Source organism: Phyllobates terribilis, unplaced genomic scaffold, assembly GCF_046119375.1.
Source record: "Phyllobates terribilis strain yellow unplaced genomic scaffold, ASM4611937v1 Scaffold_376__1_contigs__length_1858288, whole genome shotgun sequence".
Classification (NCBI taxonomy): Eukaryota; Metazoa; Chordata; class Amphibia; order Anura; family Dendrobatidae; genus Phyllobates; species Phyllobates terribilis.
In genome coordinates, this window is record NW_027363136.1 from 1708534 (window position 1) to 1729915 (window position 21382).

The 21382-nt window shown below is 45.0% G+C and overlaps 12 non-coding genes and 1 pseudogene across 12 annotated transcripts; all 13 read right to left on the minus strand.

Annotated features, from left to right (window-relative positions):
• Positions 1-776: 776 nt before the first annotated feature.
• LOC141223318 (U2 spliceosomal RNA) lies at positions 777-967 on the minus strand. Its single transcript, XR_012290948.1, has one exon. It is a non-coding gene; the product is annotated as a U2 spliceosomal RNA (small nuclear RNA).
• A 1115-nt stretch (positions 968-2082) lies between these two features.
• On the minus strand, positions 2083-2273 carry LOC141223319 (U2 spliceosomal RNA). Its single transcript, XR_012290949.1, has one exon. It is a non-coding gene; the product is annotated as a U2 spliceosomal RNA (small nuclear RNA).
• A 1115-nt stretch (positions 2274-3388) lies between these two features.
• On the minus strand, positions 3389-3579 carry LOC141223404 (U2 spliceosomal RNA). Its single transcript, XR_012291032.1, has one exon. It is a non-coding gene; the product is annotated as a U2 spliceosomal RNA (small nuclear RNA).
• Positions 3580-4694: 1115 nt separating this feature from the next.
• LOC141223320 (U2 spliceosomal RNA) lies at positions 4695-4885 on the minus strand. The gene has a single exon (XR_012290950.1). It is a non-coding gene; the product is annotated as a U2 spliceosomal RNA (small nuclear RNA).
• Positions 4886-6003: 1118 nt separating this feature from the next.
• On the minus strand, positions 6004-6194 carry LOC141223321 (U2 spliceosomal RNA). Its single transcript, XR_012290951.1, has one exon. It is a non-coding gene; the product is annotated as a U2 spliceosomal RNA (small nuclear RNA).
• A 1115-nt stretch (positions 6195-7309) lies between these two features.
• On the minus strand, positions 7310-7500 carry LOC141223409 (U2 spliceosomal RNA). The gene has a single exon (XR_012291037.1). It is a non-coding gene; the product is annotated as a U2 spliceosomal RNA (small nuclear RNA).
• A 1115-nt stretch (positions 7501-8615) lies between these two features.
• LOC141223396 (U2 spliceosomal RNA) lies at positions 8616-8806 on the minus strand. The gene has a single exon (XR_012291024.1). It is a non-coding gene; the product is annotated as a U2 spliceosomal RNA (small nuclear RNA).
• A 1115-nt stretch (positions 8807-9921) lies between these two features.
• Positions 9922-10112, minus strand: LOC141223322 (U2 spliceosomal RNA). Its single transcript, XR_012290952.1, has one exon. It is a non-coding gene; the product is annotated as a U2 spliceosomal RNA (small nuclear RNA).
• Positions 10113-11227: 1115 nt separating this feature from the next.
• On the minus strand, positions 11228-11418 carry LOC141223324 (U2 spliceosomal RNA). The gene has a single exon (XR_012290954.1). It is a non-coding gene; the product is annotated as a U2 spliceosomal RNA (small nuclear RNA).
• Positions 11419-12533: 1115 nt separating this feature from the next.
• Positions 12534-12723, minus strand: LOC141223477 (U2 spliceosomal RNA). Its single transcript, XR_012291095.1, has one exon. It is a non-coding gene; the product is annotated as a U2 spliceosomal RNA (small nuclear RNA).
• A 6175-nt stretch (positions 12724-18898) lies between these two features.
• LOC141223325 (U2 spliceosomal RNA) lies at positions 18899-19089 on the minus strand. Its single transcript, XR_012290955.1, has one exon. It is a non-coding gene; the product is annotated as a U2 spliceosomal RNA (small nuclear RNA).
• Positions 19090-20204: 1115 nt separating this feature from the next.
• Positions 20205-20387, minus strand: LOC141223459 (U2 spliceosomal RNA). Its single transcript, XR_012291080.1, has one exon. It is a non-coding gene; the product is annotated as a U2 spliceosomal RNA (small nuclear RNA).
• Positions 20388-21176: 789 nt separating this feature from the next.
• Positions 21177-21268, minus strand: LOC141223550 (U2 spliceosomal RNA; annotated as a pseudogene).
• Between the last annotated feature and the right edge of the window lie 114 nt (positions 21269-21382).

Below are 21382 nucleotides of genomic sequence, written 5' to 3' on the forward strand. Positions count from 1 at the left end.
CTGGCTGTCCAGCAGCAGACTGAAGGTGGCTGCTGCTGTGCACAGGTATATAAAGGCTCAGAGCCTATTATGACACGCGCAGCCAGCGTTCCATTGCCACATTCCATCTACTGCAGGCAGGATACCTGGCTGGCTGAATGTCGCTGAGAAGCTCACAGAGACCGCCATAAGCAACAGTTTAACAGAATGCCACAGACTAATCAACCAAACTTTTTGGGTTGGGTTCTCTTTTATAGTCTGCAGGCATTAAATGAAAGAAGTCAGTGTTCCAGCAGAAGGAGACAACGTTTCAGAAAAGGCATTGTAGCAAACCAAAAAAGAAATTTTAAGCGCAGCAGAGTAACCAGCGCACATACCTGTTAGCTCAGGTGAGTTTAAAAGGCTGCTGTTGATAACAAGGGCATTTGCTAAATAGATGGTGTGTGTGCAACAATATACTGAAAGGTCAATTATATTGTGCAGCTTATCTCACCACCTGTAGTTATTTAGGTGAAAGCTCCAAAATGCTTGCCTAATATGTCTGTTTATCCAAAAGGAAGTAAAAAGGGAGAGCTAGAAAGATAGCATTGCATCACATTACATGGCAATGCAATGCACAGTTGCTGAAGTTGAACCAAAATGAGCTTGTAATCTGGCTTCTGCAACTTTGAACATGAGAAATCCAATGAGGAGAAGAAAAGCAAAGCCAAAGAGTCCATCCCAAAATCCGACAAACAAGCAAAATGAACAAAAAACATTGAATTCAATTCTTTCTGATTTTAGAAACTGCATTAAAGAAGGGGTGCACCGGTCCTGGAGATACTGCAATACCAGGTCAATGCGTGGAGTGGACAGAGCAAGCTCTTTTTCCATCTCCCTGTTCTAAAAATCCATTTAATATATGGTCCCCAGATAGGGGACGTATCAGATATTAAACTGATAAGAACAGATACTACACTTGATCTTAGCCAAAAGGCCGAGAAGCGATAACCAGAATTGGTTTCAAACTACGGAGCCACCCAAGGATCCTGAAAAGTCCATTTGTGGAGATGAGCTCCTGGACTCCCGTTAAGAAGACATGTTGTCAACCTCTAGATCCCTTACATGCCTGCACTTTTCGGCTTGCTGCTGCTGCAATCCACGCGTTTTAGATCTGCATAACTCCACCTCTTTAAACACAGCACCTTCACCCCCTGCTGTTCCCACCCGCCTCAACACCGTTGGAAGGGAGGAGAACCAATTAAGGCGGGGGGTGGGGTGGAACGAGCAGCTGTCTACCCTTAGCAGGAGGGCTCCTGATTACATACCTCTCCTGCTGCTGCTGCTGCTGGCTGTCCAGCAGCAGACTGAAGGTGGCTGCTGCTGTGCACAGGTATATAAAGGCTCAGAGCCTATTATGACACGCGCAGCCAGCGTTCCATTGCCACATTCCATCTACTGCAGGCAGGATACCTGGCTGGCTGAATGTCGCTGAGAAGCTCACAGAGACCGCCATAAGCAACAGTTTAACAGAATGCCACAGACTAATCAACCAAACTTTTTGGGTTGGGTTCTCTTTTATAGTCTGCAGGCATTAAATGAAAGAAGTCAGTGTTCCAGCAGAAGGAGACAACGTTTCAGAAAAGGCATTGTAGCAAACCAAAAAAGAAATTTTAAGCGCAGCAGAGTAACCAGCGCACATACCTGTTAGCTCAGGTGAGTTTAAAAGGCTGCTGTTGATAACAAGGGCATTTGCTAAATAGATGGTGTGTGTGCAACAATATACTGAAAGGTCAATTATATTGTGCAGCTTATCTCACCACCTGTAGTTATTTAGGTGAAAGCTCCAAAATGCTTGCCTAATATGTCTGTTTATCCAAAAGGAAGTAAAAAGGGAGAGCTAGAAAGATAGCATTGCATCACATTACATGGCAATGCAATGCACAGTTGCTGAAGTTGAACCAAAATGAGCTTGTAATCTGGCTTCTGCAACTTTGAACATGAAAAATCCAATGAGGAGAAGAAAAGCAAAGCCAAAGAGTCCATCCCAAAATCCGACAAACAAGCAAAATGAACAAAAAACATTGAATTCAATTCTTTCTGATTTTAGAAACTGCATTAAAGAAGGGGTGCACCGGTCCTGGAGATACTGCAATACCAGGTCAATGCGTGGAGTGGACAGAGCAAGCTCTTTTTCCATCTCCCTGTTCTAAAAATCCATTTAATATATGGTCCCCAGATAGGGGACGTATCAGATATTAAACTGATAAGAACAGATACTACACTTGATCTTAGCCAAAAGGCCGAGAAGCGATAACCAGAATTGGTTTCAAACTACGGAGCCACCCAAGGATCCTGAAAAGTCCATTTGTGGAGATGAGCTCCTGGACTCCCGTTAAGAAGACATGTTGTCAACCTCTAGATCCCTTACATGCCTGCACTTTTCGGCTTGCTGCTGCTGCAATCCACGCGTTTTAGATCTGCATAACTCCACCTCTTTAAACACAGCACCTTCACCCCCTGCTGTTCCCACCCGCCTCAACACCGTTGGAAGGGAGGAGAACCAATTAAGGCGGGGGGTGGGGTGGAACGAGCAGCTGTCTACCCTTAGCAAGAGGGCTCCTGATTACATACCTCTCCTGCTACTGCTGCTGCTGGCTGTCCAGCAGCAGACTGAAGGTGGCTGCTGCTGTGCACAGGTATATAAAGGCTCAGAGCCTATTATGACACGCGCAGCCAGCGTTCCATTGCCACATTCCATCTACTGCAGGCAGGATACCTGGCTGGCTGAATGTCGCTGAGAAGCTCACAGAGACCGCCATAAGCAACAGTTTAACAAAATGCCACAGACTAATCAACCAAACTTTTTGGGTTGGGTTCTCTTTTATAGTCTGCAGGCATTAAATGAAAGAAGTCAGTGTTCCAGCAGAAGGAGACAACGTTTCAGAAAAGGCATTGTAGCAAACCAAAAAAGAAATTTTAAGCGCAGCAGAGTAACCAGCGCACATACCTGTTAGCTCAGGTGAGTTTAAAAGGCTGCTGTTGATAACAAGGGCATTTGCTAAATAGATGGTGTGTGTGCAACAATATACTGAAAGGTCAATTATATTGTGCAGCTTATCTCACCACCTGTAGTTATTTAGGTGAAAGCTCCAAAATGCTTGCCTAATATGTCTGTTTATCCAAAAGGAAGTAAAAAGGGAGAGCTAGAAAGATAGCATTGCATCACATTACATGGCAATGCAATGCACAGTTGCTGAAGTTGAACCAAAATGAGCTTGTAATCTGGCTTCTGCAACTTTGAACATGAAAAATCCAATGAGGAGAAGAAAAGCAAAGCCAAAGAGTCCATCCCAAAATCCGACAAACAAGCAAAATGAACAAAAAACATTGAATTCAATTCTTTCTGATTTTAGAAACTGCATTAAAGAAGGGGTGCACCGGTCCTGGAGATACTGCAATACCAGGTCAATGCGTGGAGTGGACAGAGCAAGCTCTTTTTCCATCTCCCTGTTCTAAAAATCCATTTAATATATGGTCCCCAGATAGGGGACGTATCAGATATTAAACTGATAAGAACAGATACTGCACTTGATCTTAGCCAAAAGGCCGAGAAGCGATAACCAGAATTGGTTTCACACTACGGAGCCACCCAAGGATCCTGAAAAGTCCATTTGTGGAGATGAGCTCCTGGACTCCCGTTAAGAAGACATGTTGTCAACCTCTAGATCCCTTACATGCCTGCACTTTTCGGCTTGCTGCTGCTGCAATCCACGCGTTTTAGATCTGCATAACTCCACCTCTTTAAACACAGCACCTTCACCCCCTGCTGTTCCCACCCGCCTCAACACCATTGGAAGGGAGGAGAACCAATTAAGGCGGGGGGTGGGGTGGAACGAGCAGCTGTCTACCCTTAGCAGGAGGGCTCCTGATTACATACCTCTCCTGCTGCTGCTGCTGCTGGCTGTCCAGCAGCAGACTGAAGGTGGCTGCTGCTGTGCACAGGTATATAAAGGCTCAGAGCCTATTATGACACGCGCAGCCAGCGTTCCATTGCCACATTCCATCTACTGCAGGCAGGATACCTGGCTGGCTGAATGTCGCTGAGAAGCTCACAGAGACCGCCATAAGCAACAGTTTAACAGAATGCCACAGACTAATCAACCAAACTTTTTGGGTTGGGTTCTCTTTTATAGTCTGCAGGCATTAAATGAAAGAAGTCAGTGTTCCAGCAGAAGGAGACAACGTTTCAGAAAAGGCATTGTAGCAAACCAAAAAAGAAATTTTAAGCGCAGCAGAGTAACCAGCGCACATACCTGTTAGCTCAGGTGAGTTTAAAAGGCTGCTGTTGATAACAAGGGCATTTGCTAAATAGATGGTGTGTGTGCAACAATATACTGAAAGGTCAATTATATTGTGCAGCTTATCTCACCACCTGTAGTTATTTAGGTGAAAGCTCCAAAATGCTTGCCTAATATGTCTGTTTATCCAAAAGGAAGTAAAAAGGGAGAGCTAGAAAGATAGCATTGCATCACATTACATGGCAATGCAATGCACAGTTGCTGAAGTTGAACCAAAATGAGCTTGTAATCTGGCTTCTGCAACTTTGAACATGAAAAATCCAATGAGGAGAAGAAAAGCAAAGCCAAAGAGTCCATCCCAAAATCCGACAAACAAGCAAAATGAACAAAAAACATTGAATTCAATTCTTTCTGATTTTAGAAACTGCATTAAAGAAGGGGTGCACCGGTCCTGGAGATACTGCAATACCAGGTCAATGCGTGGAGTGGACAGAGCAAGCTCTTTTTCCATCTCCCTGTTCTAAAAATCCATTTAATATATGGTCCCCAGATAGGGGACGTATCAGATATTAAACTGATAAGAACAGATACTACACTTGATCTTAGCCAAAAGGCCGAGAAGCGATAACCAGAATTGGTTTCAAACTACGGAGCCACCCAAGGATCCTGAAAAGTCCATTTGTGGAGATGAGCTCCTGGACTCCCGTTAAGAAGACATGTTGTCAACCTCTAGATCCCTTACATGCCTGCACTTTTCGGCTTGCTGCTGCTGCAATCCACGCGTTTTAGATCTGCATAACTCCACCTCTTTAAACACAGCACCTTCACCCCCTGCTGTTCCCACCCGCCTCAACACCGTTGGAAGGGAGGAGAACCAATTAAGGCGGGGGGTGAGGTGGAACGAGCAGCTGTCTACCCTTAGCAGGAGGGCTCCTGATTACATACCTCTCCTGCTGCTGCTGCTGCTGCTGGCTGTCCAGCAGCAGACTGAAGGTGGCTGCTGCTGTGCACAGGTATATAAAGGCTCAGAGCCTATTATGACACGCGCAGCCAGCGTTCCATTGCCACATTCCATCTACTGCAGGCAGGATACCTGGCTGGCTGAATGTCGCTGAGAAGCTCACAGAGACCGCCATAAGCAACAGTTTAACAGAATGCCACAGACTAATCAACCAAACTTTTTGGGTTGGGTTCTCTTTTATAGTCTGCAGGCATTAAATGAAAGAAGTCAGTGTTCCAGCAGAAGGAGACAACGTTTCAGAAAAGGCATTGTAGCAAACCAAAAAAGAAATTTTAAGCGCAGCAGAGTAACCAGCGCACATACCTGTTAGCTCAGGTGAGTTTAAAAGGCTGCTGTTGATAACAAGGGCATTTGCTAAATAGATGGTGTGTGTGCAACAATATACTGAAAGGTCAATTATATTGTGCAGCTTATCTCACCACCTGTAGTTATTTAGGTGAAAGCTCCAAAATGCTTGCCTAATATGTCTGTTTATCCAAAAGGAAGTAAAAAGGGAGAGCTAGAAAGATAGCATTGCATCACATTACATGGCAATGCAATGCACAGTTGCTGAAGTTGAACCAAAATGAGCTTGTAATCTGGCTTCTGCAACTTTGAACATGAAAAATCCAATGAGGAGAAGAAAAGCAAAGCCAAAGAGTCCATCCCAAAATCCGACAAACAAGCAAAATGAACAAAAAACATTGAATTCAATTCTTTCTGATTTTAGAAACTGCATTAAAGAAGGGGTGCACCGGTCCTGGAGATACTGCAATACCAGGTCAATGCGTGGAGTGGACAGAGCAAGCTCTTTTTCCATCTCCCTGTTCTAAAAATCCATTTAATATATGGTCCCCAGATAGGGGACGTATCAGATATTAAACTGATAAGAACAGATACTACACTTGATCTTAGCCAAAAGGCCGAGAAGCGATAACCAGAATTGGTTTCAAACTACGGAGCCACCCAAGGATCCTGAAAAGTCCATTTGTGGAGATGAGCTCCTGGACTCCCGTTAAGAAGACATGTTGTCAACCTCTAGATCCCTTACATGCCTGCACTTTTCGGCTTGCTGCTGCTGCAATCCACGCGTTTTAGATCTGCATAACTCCACCTCTTTAAACACAGCACCTTCACCCCCTGCTGTTCCCACCCGCCTCAACACCGTTGGAAGGGAGGAGAACCAATTAAGGCGGGGGGTGGGGTGGAACGAGCAGCTGTCTACCCTTAGCAGGAGGGCTCCTGATTACATACCTCTCCTGCTGCTGCTGCTGCTGGCTGTCCAGCAGCAGACTGAAGGTGGCTGCTGCTGTGCACAGGTATATAAAGGCTCAGAGCCTATTATGACACGCGCAGCCAGCGTTCCATTGCCACATTCCATCTACTGCAGGCAGGATACCTGGCTGGCTGAATGTCGCTGAGAAGCTCACAGAGACCGCCATAAGCAACAGTTTAACAGAATGCCACAGACTAATCAACCAAACTTTTTGGGTTGGGTTCTCTTTTATAGTCTGCAGGCATTAAATGAAAGAAGTCAGTGTTCCAGCAGAAGGAGACAACGTTTCAGAAAAGGCATTGTAGCAAACCAAAAAAGAAATTTTAAGCGCAGCAGAGTAACCAGCGCACATACCTGTTAGCTCAGGTGAGTTTAAAAGGCTGCTGTTGATAACAAGGGCATTTGCTAAATAGATGGTGTGTGTGCAACAATATACTGAAAGGTCAATTATATTGTGCAGCTTATCTCACCACCTGTAGTTATTTAGGTGAAAGCTCCAAAATGCTTGCCTAATATGTCTGTTTATCCAAAAGGAAGTAAAAAGGGAGAGCTAGAAAGATAGCATTGCATCACATTACATGGCAATGCAATGCACAGTTGCTGAAGTTGAACCAAAATGAGCTTGTAATCTGGCTTCTGCAACTTTGAACATGAAAAATCCAATGAGGAGAAGAAAAGCAAAGCCAAAGAGTCCATCCCAAAATCCGACAAACAAGCAAAATGAACAAAAAACATTGAATTCAATTCTTTCTGATTTTAGAAACTGCATTAAAGAAGGGGTGCACCGGTCCTGGAGATACTGCAATACCAGGTCAATGCGTGGAGTGGACAGAGCAAGCTCTTTTTCCATCTCCCTGTTCTAAAAATCCATTTAATATATGGTCCCTAGATAGGGGACGTATCAGATATTAAACTGATAAGAACAGATACTACACTTGATCTTAGCCAAAAGGCCGAGAAGCGATAACCAGAATTGGTTTCAAACTACGGAGCCACCCAAGGATCCTGAAAAGTCCATTTGTGGAGATGAGCTCCTGGACTCCCGTTAAGAAGACATGTTGTCAACCTCTAGATCCCTTACATGCCTGCACTTTTCGGCTTGCTGCTGCTGCAATCCACGCGTTTTAGATCTGCATAACTCCACCTCTTTAAACACAGCACCTTCACCCCCTGCTGTTCCCACCCGCCTCAACACCGTTGGAAGGGAGGAGAACCAATTAAGGCGGGGGGTGGGGTGGAACGAGCAGCTGTCTACCCTTAGCAGGAGGGCTCCTGATTACATACCTCTCCTGCTGCTGCTGCTGCTGGCTGTCCAGCAGCAGACTGAAGGTGGCTGCTGCTGTGCACAGGTATATAAAGGCTCAGAGCCTATTATGACACGCGCAGCCAGCGTTCCATTGCCACATTCCATCTACTGCAGGCAGGATACCTGGCTGGCTGAATGTCACTGAGAAGCTCACAGAGACCGCCATAAGCAACAGTTTAACAGAATGCCACAGACTAATCAACCAAACTTTTTGGGTTGGGTTCTCTTTTATAGTCTGCAGGCATTAAATGAAAGAAGTCAGTGTCCCAGCAGAAGGAGACAACGTTTCAGAAAAGGCATTGTAGCAAACCAAAAAAGAAATTTTAAGCGCAGCAGAGTAACCAGCGCACATACCTGTTAGCTCAGGTGAGTTTAAAAGGCTGCTGTTGATAACAAGGGCATTTGCTAAATAGATGGTGTGTGTGCAACAATATACTGAAAGGTCAATTATATTGTGCAGCTTATCTCACCACCTGTAGTTATTTAGGTGAAAGCTCCAAAATGCTTGCCTAATATGTCTGTTTATCCAAAAGGAAGTAAAAAGGGAGAGCTAGAAAGATAGCATTGCATCACATTACATGGCAATGCAATGCACAGTTGCTGAAGTTGAACCAAAATGAGCTTGTAATCTGGCTTCTGCAACTTTGAACATGAAAAATCCAATGAGGAGAAGAAAAGCAAAGCCAAAGAGTCCATCCCAAAATCCGACAAACAAGCAAAATGAACAAAAAACATTGAATTCAATTCTTTCTGATTTTAGAAACTGCATTAAAGAAGGGGTGCACCGGTCCTGGAGATACTGCAATACCAGGTTAATGCGTGGAGTGGACAGAGCAAGCTCTTTTTCCATCTCCCTGTTCTAAAAATCCATTTAATATATGGTCCCCAGATAGGGGACGTATCAGATATTAAACTGATAAGAACAGATACTACACTTGATCTTAGCCAAAAGGCCGAGAAGCGATAACCAGAATTGGTTTCAAACTACGGAGCCACCCAAGGATCCTGAAAAGTCCATTTGTGGAGATGAGCTCCTGGACTCCCGTTAAGAAGACATGTTGTCAACCTCTAGATCCCTTACATGCCTGCACTTTTCGGCTTGCTGCTGCTGCAATCCACGCGTTTTAGATCTGCATAACTCCACCTCTTTAAACACAGCACCTTCACCCCCTGCTGTTCCCACCCGCCTCAACACCGTTGGAAGGGAGGAGAACCAATTAAGGCGGGGGGTGGGGTGGAACGAGCAGCTGTCTACCCTTAGCAGGAGGGCTCCTGATTACATACCTCTCCTGCTGCTGCTGCTGCTGGCTGTCCAGCAGCAGACTGAAGGTGGCTGCTGCTGTGCACAGGTATATAAAGGCTCAGAGCCTATTATGACACGCGCAGCCAGCGTTCCATTGCCACATTCCATCTACTGCAGGCAGGATACCTGGCTGGCTGAATGTCGCTGAGAAGCTCACAGAGACCGCCATAAGCAACAGTTTAACAGAATGCCACAGACTAATCAACCAAACTTTTTGGGTTGGGTTCTCTTTTATAGTCTGCAGGCATTAAATGAAAGAAGTCAGTGTTCCAGCAGAAGGAGACAACGTTTCAGAAAAGGCATTGTAGCAAACCAAAAAAGAAATTTTAAGCGCAGCAGAGTAACCAGCGCACATACCTGTTAGCTCAGGTGAGTTTAAAAGGCTGCTGTTGATAACAAGGGCATTTGCTAAATAGATGGTGTGTGTGCAACAATATACTGAAAGGTCAATTATATTGTGCAGCTTATCTCACCACCTGTAGTTATTTAGGTGAAAGCTCCAAAATGCTTGCCTAATATGTCTGTTTATCCAAAAGGAAGTAAAAAGGGAGAGCTAGAAAGATAGCATTGCATCACATTACATGGCAATGCAATGCACAGTTGCTGAAGTTGAACCAAAATGAGCTTGTAATCTGGCTTCTGCAACTTTGAACATGAAAAATCCAATGAGGAGAAGAAAAGCAAAGCCAAAGAGTCCATCCCAAAATCCGACAAACAAGCAAAATGAACAAAAAACATTGAATTCAATTCTTTCTGATTTTAGAAACTGCATTAAAGAAGGGGTGCACCGGTCCTGGAGATACTGCAATACCAGGTCAATGCGTGGAGTGGACAGAGCAAGCTCTTTTTCCATCTCCCTGTTCTAAAAATCCATTTAATATATGGTCCCCAGATAGGGGACGTATCAGATATTAAACTGATAAGAACAGATACTACACTTGATCTTAGCCAAAAGGCCGAGAAGCGATAACCAGAATTGGTTTCAAACTACGGAGCCACCCAAGGATCCTGAAAAGTCCATTTGTGGAGATGAGCTCCTGGACTCCCGTTAAGAAGACATGTTGTCAACCTCTAGATCCCTTACATGCCTGCACTTTTCGGCTTGCTGCTGCTGCAATCCACGCGTTTTAGATCTGCATAACTCCACCTCTTTAAACACAGCACCTTCACCCCCTGCTGTTCCCACCCGCCTCAACACCGTTGGAAGGGAGGAGAACCAATTAAGGCGGGGGGTGGGGTGGAACGAGCAGCTGTCTACCCTTAGCAAGAGGGCTCCTGATTACATACCTCTCCTGCTACTGCTGCTGCTGGCTGTCCAGCAGCAGACTGAAGGTGGCTGCTGCTGTGCACAGGTATATAAAGGCTCAGAGCCTATTATGACACGCGCAGCCAGCGTTCCATTGCCACATTCCATCTACTGCAGGCAGGATACCTGGCTGGCTGAATGTCGCTGAGAAGCTCACAGAGACCGCCATAAGCAACAGTTTAACAAAATGCCACAGACTAATCAACCAAACTTTTTGGGTTGGGTTCTCTTTTATAGTCTGCAGGCATTAAATGAAAGAAGTCAGTGTTCCAGCAGAAGGAGACAACGTTTCAGAAAAGGCATTGTAGCAAACCAAAAAAGAAATTTTAAGCGCAGCAGAGTAACCAGCGCACATACCTGTTAGCTCAGGTGAGTTTAAAAGGCTGCTGTTGATAACAAGGGCATTTGCTAAATAGATGGTGTGTGTGCAACAATATACTGAAAGGTCAATTATATTGTGCAGCTTATCTCACCACCTGTAGTTATTTAGGTGAAAGCTCCAAAATGCTTGCCTAATATGTCTGTTTATCCAAAAGGAAGTAAAAAGGGAGAGCTAGAAAGATAGCATTGCATCACATTACATGGCAATGCAATGCACAGTTGCTGAAGTTGAACCAAAATGAGCTTGTAATCTGGCTTCTGCAACTTTGAACATGAAAAATCCAATGAGGAGAAGAAAAGCAAAGCCAAAGAGTCCATCCCAAAATCCGACAAACAAGCAAAATGAACAAAAAACATTGAATTCAATTCTTTCTGATTTTAGAAACTGCATTAAAGAAGGGGTGCACCGGTCCTGGAGATACTGCAATACCAGGTCAATGCGTGGAGTGGACAGAGCAAGCTCTTTTTCCATCTCCCTGTTCTAAAAATCCATTTAATATATGGTCCCCAGATAGGGGACGTATCAGATATTAAACTGATAAGAACAGATACTACACTTGATCTTAGCCAAAAGGCCGAGAAGCGATAACCAGAATTGGTTTCAAACTATGGAGCCACCCAAGGATCCTGAAAAGTCCATTTGTGGAGATGAGCTCCTGGACTCCCGTTAAGAAGACATGTTGTCAACCTCTAGATCCCTTACATGCCTGCACTTTTCGGCTTGCTGCTGCTGCAATCCACGCGTTTTAGATCTGCATAACTCCACCTCTTTAAACACAGCACCTTCACCCCCTGCTGTTCCCACCCGCCTCAACACCGTTGGAAGGGAGGAGAACCAATTAAGGCGGGGGGTGAGGTGGAACGAGCAGCTGTCTACCCTTAGCAGGAGGGCTCCTGATTACATACCTCTCCTGCTGCTGCTGCTGCTGGCTGTCCAGCAGCAGACTGAAGGTGGCTGCTGCTGTGCACAGGTATATAAAGGCTCAGAGCCTATTATGACACGCGCAGCCAGCGTTCCATTGCCACATTCCATCTACTGCAGGCAGGATACCTGGCTGGCTGAATGTCGCTGAGAAGCTCACAGAGACCGCCATAAGCAACAGTTTAACAGAATGCCACAGACTAATCAACCAAACTTTTTGGGTTGGGTTCTCTTTTATAGTCTGCAGGCATTAAATGAAAGAAGTCAGTGTTCCAGCAGAAGGAGACAACGTTTCAGAAAAGGCATTGTAGCAAACCAAAAAAGAAATTTTAAGCGCAGCAGAGTAACCAGCGCACATACCTGTTAGCTCAGGTGAGTTTAAAAGGCTGCTGTTGATAACAAGGGCATTTGCTAAATAGATGGTGTGTGTGCAACAATATACTGAAAGGTCAATTATATTGTGCAGCTTATCTCACCACCTGTAGTTATTTAGGTGAAAGCTCCAAAATGCTTGCCTAATATGTCTGTTTATCCAAAAGGAAGTAAAAAGGGAGAGCTAGAAAGATAGCATTGCATCACATTACATGGCAATGCAATGCACAGTTGCTGAAGTTGAACCAAAATGAGCTTGTAATCTGGCTTCTGCAACTTTGAACATGAAAAATCCAATGAGGAGAAGAAAAGCAAAGCCAAAGAGTCCATCCCAAAATCCGACAAACAAGCAAAATGAACAAAAAACATTGAATTCAATTCTTTCTGATTTTAGAAACTGCATTAAAGAAGGGGTGCACCGGTCCTGGAGATACTGCAATACCAGGTCAATGCGTGGAGTGGACAGAGCAAGCTCTTTTTCCATCTCCCTGTTCTAAAAATCCATTTAATATATGGTCCCCAGATAGGGGACGTATCAGATATTAAACTGATAAGAACAGATCAGGTTTCAACATATTTTATTAAGTGCGTAAAAGATGGTTTACAATCAAAAACAACAACACAAACAGTACATTATTAAAACACAGAATTCCACCCATAAAAACCCCATATACGATTGGCATCCCTTCTCCCAATACATTTGACATCCCTCAAGTAATAAATATACATCTGGCTAAAAGCAATTTTAAGACAATCCTTCACAGAAATAGCATCACGTTTAAAAAGTAAAATATTGCGTGCCTTCCAAAGGGCGTCTTTAAAACAGTTAATCATACACCAACATATACAATACTGTTGAGGGGTCGGACATTTAAAAAGGCCATATAAAACATATTCATGGTTAAAATCTCTTAAACCGCAAGTCCATTTTAAAAGAATCCCAACTTTGTGCCAAAGTTCCTGTGCAAATGGGCAATTCCACATAAGGTGCAAGGTGGTTTCGTCATAAACACATGAGTCTCTGGGGCATTTTGCTCTGGCCACCAGGCCTCTCCTGTGTTGAAACTCTCTCTTGGGGAGGCACTGGTGGACCACCATCCATGCGATGTCCTTATGTCCATTTGCTAAGAATTTCCCGAAGACATTCTTCCAAACTTGCTTCGATCTCTCTTCTGAGAAATTTACTATGGGGGTCACATCTTCATTCCTCCTCAAAAAAGATAAAAGCTTCTTGCGGTCTTTAAAAATGTCCATATTAAAATCACCAAGGCTATAAAATCGAACAGTCTTTTCTAAGATTGCTTGGTGTTTGGGGGGGCATAGTAAAACAGGGGAATTCAACGACAACTTAAACCATCTTTTAAAAATCATCCCACAAGTATATTTTAAAAAATAACTTAGCGCACTATTACCATTAAAATGTTTGAAACAAAATCAGAAATAATTTAAATACAAATAAATATGTAAGTCGGGGACATCCCTTCCGCCGTTCATTTTATTCTTCCTCATTATTTCTCGCCTTAATTTTTCCATTTTGGAGTTCCATAAAAACATAAAGATCATCCTAGTCATTTTTTTAATTAAAACATCAGAGGGGGGGTACACCATAGCTATATACAGTATGAGGGGTAACAACACTGATTTTATAATTAAAATTTTCCCCTCCATTGTTAGGGACCTCAAACCCCAAAATGATATTTTCTTTGACATTTTTTCTATGACATTCTCCCAGCTTTGAGTTCCCACATTCTCCTCGTTAAAAACAACTCCAAGAATTTTTACATTGTCTCGTTTTATAGTGAGCTGCGGGAGTTGGGCGGTGTCCCAGGATCCCAAAGTCAGACATTCAGATTTATTTAAATTAAGTTTCAAACCGGATGCCTGGGAAAAAAATTCAATGCGCAACACCGCCCTCCGGAGGGAAGCAGGGTCCACGCACACAACCGTCACGTCATCCATGTAGCCAAAGACTCTCACATCACTGCCACCTCCGCCAGGAACAGGAACCCCTCTAATCACTTTGTCTTTTCTTATTGCGCTCAGCAGGGGCTCCATGGCGCAGATGAACAGGATGGGCGACAAGGGGCATCCCTGCTTCACTCCGGACTCAAGGGGAACTCCATCTGTTAAAAAGCCATTAAGAGAAATTTGACTAAAACAATTTTTATATAAAATCTTAATACAATTTAAAAGCATATTAGGGATACCCATTCTTTTTAAAACTCTAAAAAGAAATCTATGAGAGACTCTATCGAAAGCTTTTTCAAAATCTAGGGCTAAAAGAGCTACATTTTGACCCCGGTCTCTGGAATACCAAATTACATCCCTTAATACGTTTAAAACCTCTGAAATACTTCTGCCTGGTACACTACATACCTGCTCAGGCCGGATCAGTTTGGCAATGACACTCCTGAGCCGGTCAGCAACCACCTTAGCAAGTACCTTGTAATCAACATTTAGGAGAGTTATGGGTCTCCAATTCGCTAGAGCACTGCGATCACCTTTTTTATATATCAAAGACACCACTCCTCTCCTCCACGAAAATGGCAACTGTTCAGAAATAAAAACTTCTTTAAAAAGCATAAAAAGGTCCTCTTTTAAAATGTCCCAAAAAGTAAGGTAAAATTCTACAGGTAGTCCGTCACACCCAGGTGCTTTACCCTTAGAGAAACTTTTAAAAACATAAAATAATTCCTCTAAAACAATATCGCGTTCTAAAAACTCCTGGTCTGTAAAATTTAACTTAAAATCGAGATCATTAAGAGCATCAGATAAAAAGGACTCATCTATACACTTTTTACTAAAAAGATGCTTATAAAAGTTAAAAGTAGCATTCAACATTCCCTGCATAGATGTTTCACCCTCTAGATTTGTGATCACTTCTCTTTTATCCATGACTTTTTTGAAGAAGAAGCGAGAGCACTTCTCCCCCTCCTCCAAGTGCTGCACTCTAGAGTTAAAAATAATCTCTTTCCCCTTTGTGTCTATGCAGTTCTGGATTTCAGTTTTTAGGCTAGCAATATCATCTCCCACCTCCACCCCTAGCTCTTTGAATTTAAAAAGTGTTTGCAGTTTGGTGTTAAGATCACTAAAACATCTTTTTTTCTCTCTAGCTTTACGTCTCCCTGCTTTTATAAAAAACATTCTGACTTTTTTTTTCAAATTTTCCCACCAGGTTACCATAGGGGCATCAGAAGGTTTTTGTCGCCGCCAGGCTTGATAGGCTTTAAAAAAGTCTTGTCGAATCAGAGGGTCCTCCAGCAGGTAAGTACTTAGACGCCAGAGGCCCCTGTTGACCCTCTGTTCATCCCGGTATTCTAGGTGCACCTCCAAGCCCTTATGGTCAGAAAATATATTTGATGTTAAAACACATTTTACAGGGTTAAAATCATCTGATAGGAAAATAAAATCGATCCTGGAAGACACCCCTCTTCCGGACCACGTATAACCAGGGTCCGTCGGCAGAAGTGACCTCCACGCATCGCATAATTTAAAATCAGTTATAAAATCTTTCAATAGATGACATGACTTATCCAATTTGCGTAAAGGGTCACCCCCCGCTCGTTGTTCACTAGCACAAAGATAATTAAAATCACCCCCTACGATCAGGGGAGATGACCCAGTACAGTATAATGGCAATATCCCAAATAAATTAATTCTCTCTTGCTTATCAGGGGAAGCATAAACATTCATTACACGTAGGGTAAAACCATTAAATTTAAAATGCACTAAAACCACTCTGCCTGGTACTATTTCTGTGACAGTATTTATAGTAATATTTCTCCCACGACAGAGGAAGCCCACCCCCGCTGACTTGTTGTCATTGGAGCCAGACCAGATGGAGGGCCCCAGTCTCCAATCTGTCTTGATGTCATTATAATTTAGTGCATGTTGTATCCCGCATTCCTGTAATAAACATATGTCAAAGTCAGTGGTTTCTAAGTACTTAAATAGAGCAGCCCTACGAACTGGGCTCTTTAATGACCTCACATTCAGTGAGACAAGTCTTAATGTGGGCATTCATAGGTCAGGGTGGTGGATCTTCCATGAGGACACCTGACTCAAAGCCCTGTATGTCAAATTGCTCCAGGACATCCGGGCTAGAGGACCCAAACGACTCGATATTCTGTGAGCCGGCGGTTGCCCCCTCGTAGGTCACGGTTCCCAGCCACATTCCAGGAGACGCTGGGGCTTCGACATTCCGTCTCTTTTTCGGGGCAGACTCCACTAGGTCACTGGTGCAGTCCTCCTCTTCCTCCACCTCCTCCAGGGGGAGAGACTGGTCCATCAGGATAAGATTACCAACACAGATTCCCTGATGTTCGCCACCTAGAAGCAAAGCCCCCTCATCTGGCTGGCTAATCGCCCTGGAAGATCCTGAGGCCATCGCTGCGTGGTCCCCTGTAGCCAACCGCACAGGGGCACCACCCTCCAGCCCAACAGGATCGGTATCGGGAACCATCGACACGGAGGATACCCTCCCAGAAGGAGGACCCCTCCGCTCCGGTCCATGCGAGGTCCGCCCATCGTTAAGGGACTTCGATGCAGGGGCCGCCCCAGAGGGGCCTCCGGCTCCCTGCTCCATCCCAGCCTTCTCGCCCTTCGAACCGCCCTCCGACGCCGGCCCGCCAGTGAAGACCGGCGGGCGCATCGGCTCAGCTGCAGAAGATGCAGCTTCTGCGTAGGTCCTGGTCCTGGTCCTGTTGGGGCATCCACGGAACATGTGCCCCGCCTCACCACAAAGATTGCATTTCCTCCCAGCGGGACAGTCCTTCATTAAATGTCCGTAACAGCTGCAATTATTGCAGCGGTCTACTTTCCTGCCCGTGCAGGACGTTTGGGTATGACCCATTTGTCCACAGTTCCTGCAACATACCGGCATTCCAGGGTAAAATAAGTAGCCTCTGCTCTTACCGATCACAAATGTTGAGGGAGGGTGTAGCATTCCTCCCACTCCGCTTGGGTCCCTCTTTAGACGGGCCATGTACCTCCTCTTGCCGCACCAGAAGCCTACCGCGTTCTTCACAGTGCCCAGGTATCTCAGATCATCACAATAACGGATAAGGTAGGTCGAGATGTCTGCAGCTTCCACAAAGGGGTTCGGGAAATGCACCACGATAGGGATCTCGTCATAGGCATACAAGAGACAAAAGGTTAGTCCATCCAATTCATCTAAGTAGTTTTTCTCATTTACCTTTTGTACGAGTTGGTGACAGCATCCCTGGCTCTTGAAGGTGATGGTGTAAGTCCCCTTGTACTCATTGTCCTGGAAGCAGAATATGTCTTCCCGCCGAAACTCCAGAACTCCAAGCAGAATCCTATGGCAGATGTAGTCCAAGTTCTTCTCCGTCCTCAATCCTGCTCCAACTTCAATCCTCACGGTGTTCCGCATCCGGGCATCACCCGATGAATATGTGAGCGTTGCCGGCATCCTTCACTCAGGAACGTACCGACTCTTCTCTCTGAAAGGCGCAAGCCTTCATGGGATCCCTTCCCGTTGCTCCCGGACTAATCCTTCCTCCCAATAGCAGCAGGGGGGTTAAGTCCCTCCGAAGAGGAACGATCCCCCCAGGCCGAGAGAAAGGGTACCAAGAGCACCTCACAGGCAAGACCACACAGGTAAACCTGATAGATCGTGCCAAAAGGCCGAGAAGCGATAACCAGAATTGGTTTCAAACTACGGAGCCACCCAAGGATCCTGAAAAGTCCATTTGTGGAGATGAGCTCCTGGACTCCCGTTAAGAAGACATGTTGTCAACCTCTAGATCCCTTACATGCCTGCACTTTTCGGCTTGCTGCTGCTGCAATCCACGCGTTTTAGATCTGCATAACTCCACCTCTTTAAACACAGCACCTTCACCCCCTGCTGTTCCCACCCGCCTCAACACCGTTGGAAGGGAGGAGAACCAATTAAGGCGGGGGGTGGGGTGGAACGAGCAGCTGTCTACCCTTAGCAGGAGGGCTCCTGATTACATACCTCTCCTGCTGCTGCTGCTGCTGGCTGTCCAGCAGCAGACTGAAGGTGGCTGCTGCTGTGCACAGGTATATAAAGGCTCAGAGCCTATTATGACACGCGCAGCCAGCGTTCCATTGCCACATTCCATCTACTGCAGGCAGGATACCTGGCTGGCTGAATGTCGCTGAGAAGCTCACAGAGACCGCCATAAGCAACAGTTTAACAGAATGCCACAGACTAATCAACCAAACTTTTTGGGTTGGGTTCTCTTTTATAGTCTGCAGGCATTAAATGAAAGAAGTCAGTGTCCCAGCAGAAGGAGACAACGTTTCAGAAAAGGCATTGTAGCAAACCAAAAAAGAAATTTTAAGCGCAGCAGAGTAACCAGCGCACATACCTGTTAGCTCAGGTGAGTTTAAAAGGCTGCTGTTGATAACAAGGGCATTTGCTAAATAGATGGTGTGTGTGCAACAATATACTGAAAGGTCAATTATATTGTGCAGCTTATCTCACCACCTGTAGTTATTTAGGTGAAAGCTCCAAAATGCTTGGCTAATATGTCTGTTTATCCAAAAGGAAGTAAAAAGGGAGAGCTAGAAAGATAGCATTGCATCACATTACATGGCAATGCAATGCACAGTTGCTGAAGTTGAACCAAAATGAGCTTGTAATCTGGCTTCTGCAACTTTGAACATGAAAAATCCAATGAGGAGAAGAAAAGCAAAGCCAAAGAGTCCATCCCAAAATCCGACAAACAAGCAAAATGAACAAAAAACATTGAATTCAATTCTTTCTGATTTTAGAAACTGCATTAAAGAAGGGGTGCACCGGTCCTGGAGATACTGCAATACCAGGTCAATGCGTGGAGTGGACAGAGCAAGCTCTTTTTCCATCTCCCTGTTCTAAAAATCCATTTAATATATGGTCCCCAGATAGGGGACGTATCAGATATTAAACTGATAAGAACAGATACTACACTTGATCTTAGCCAAAAGGCCGAGAAGCGATAACCAGAATTGGTTTCAAACTACGGAGCCACCCAAGGATCCTGAAAAGTCCATTTGTGGAGATGAGCTCCTGGACTCCCGTTAAGAAGACATGTTGTCAACCTCTAGATCCCTTACATGCCTGCACTTTTCGGCTTGCTGCTGCTGCAATCCACGCGTTTTAGATCTGCATAACTCCACCTCTTTAAACACAGCACCTTCACCCCCTGCTGTTCCCACCCGCCTCAACACCGTTGGAAGGGAGGAGAACCAATTAAGGCGGGGGGTGGGGTGGAACGAGCAGCTGTCTACCCTTAGCAGGAGGGCTCCTGATTACATACCTCTCCTGCTGCTGCTGCTGCTGGCTGTCCAGCAGCAGACTGAAGGTGGCTGCTGCTGTGCACAGGTATATAAAGGCTCAGAGCCTATTATGACACGCGCAGCCAGCGTTCCATTGCCACATTCCATCTACTGCAGGCAGGATACCTGGCTGGCTGAATGTCGCTGAGAAGCTCACAGAGACCGCCATAAGCAACAGTTTAACAGAATGCCACAGACTAATCAACCAAACTTTTTGGGTTGGGTTCTCTTTTATAGTCTGCAGGCATTAAATGAAAGAAGTCAGTGTTCCAGCAGAAGGAGACAACGTTTCAGAAAAGGCATTGTAGCAAACCAAAAAAGAAATTTTAAGCGCAGCAGAGTAACCAGCGCACATACCTGTTAGCTCAGGTGAGTTTAAAAGGCTGCTGTTGATAACAAGGGCATTTGCTAAATAGATGGTGTGTGTGCAACAATATACTGAAAGGTCAATTATATTGTGCAGCTTATCTCACCACCTGTAGTTATTTAGGTGAAAGCTCCAAAATGCTTGCCTAATATGTCTGTTTATCCAAAAGGAAGTAAAAAGGGAGAGCTAGAAAGATAGCATTGCATCACATTACATGGCAATGCAATGCACAGTTGCTGAAGTTGAACCAAAATGAGCTTGTAATCTGGCTTCTGCAACTTTGAACATGAGAAATCCAATGAGGAGAAGAAAAGCAAAGCCAAAGAGTCCATCCCAAAATCCGACAAACAAGCAAAATGAACAAAAAACATTGAATTCAATTCTTTCTGATTTTAGAAACTGCATTAAAGAAGGGGTGCACCGGTCCTGGAGATACTGCAATACCAGGTCAATGCGTGGAGTGGACAGAGCAAGCTCTTTTTCCATCTCCCTGTTCTAAAAATCCATTTAATATATGGTCCCCAGATAGGGGACGTATCAGATATTAAACTGATAAGAACAGATTTTTTCTTTTATCGAAAGCCCGAATTCGTGTACAAAACCCGAGTGCGCTTAAAAAAGTGACAAGTGCCACAAAAAAAGTGCACTAGGATGCTGGTCTTCTTGAAACCCTCTCCAAAAGGAGAAGGGTCCCCCAAACCATTCCCCGTCCCTCCGAGCCAAAAGGCCACAGCGAGGAACAGGGACAAAAAGCCACCTCCAGCCGAAGCCAGAGGCGACCCAATCTTACCCCCAGCACCTGCCCGAGTTCTCACCCGAGCAAGGCACTGGGAGCCAAAGACTGTGCTCCCCTCCCGGAAGAGGGGAGCCAACAACGCTCTCCTCCCAAAAGAGGAGAGCCAGGGGGGTTCAGGGGGGAGCGGAACCTGATGGCCACACACTCCCCCCCTAGACCTGCCAAGAGAGGAACCCGTAAGGGAACCGCATCCCGACAAAATCCTAGTAGGACGTGACACACGTGAATAAGTGGACACACAGTGACAAAGAAATTAAATAAATAGTGAAGGTTTCACAGTATAATACTGCCCGGACCTTCGACCGGGAATTGAAAAATTCCCCATCCTAAGGCCAGAAGGCCCGGAATAAGGGTGTGTGCGAAGAAAGAAAATTTGAAGTGCTTGTGCAAATGTGCCATAAACTCAAGTGGGGTTCCCAATCCCAGTGAGTTAAGGCACCCCAGGGTCACCACTCCTGGGGCACTTCACACTTCGGGCTTTCGATCTTCCCCGGCCCAATGGCGTCGATCCTGGGGGGCCATGCTTTCCACCAGATGACTATATTAGCCACCTGGCGTACTAACAAGCGCCTAAACCCCAGTGTGCATAATGTATCAATCTACTAGGGCGGCCAACATCCAAAACCGCCTTTTCGAAAGATACTACACTTGATCTTAGCCAAAAGGCCGAGAAGCGATAACCAGAATTGGTTTCAAACTACGGAGCCACCCAAGGATCCTGAAAAGTCCATTTGTGGAGATGAGCTCCTGGACTCCCGTTAAGAAGACATGTTGTCAACCTCTAGATCCCTT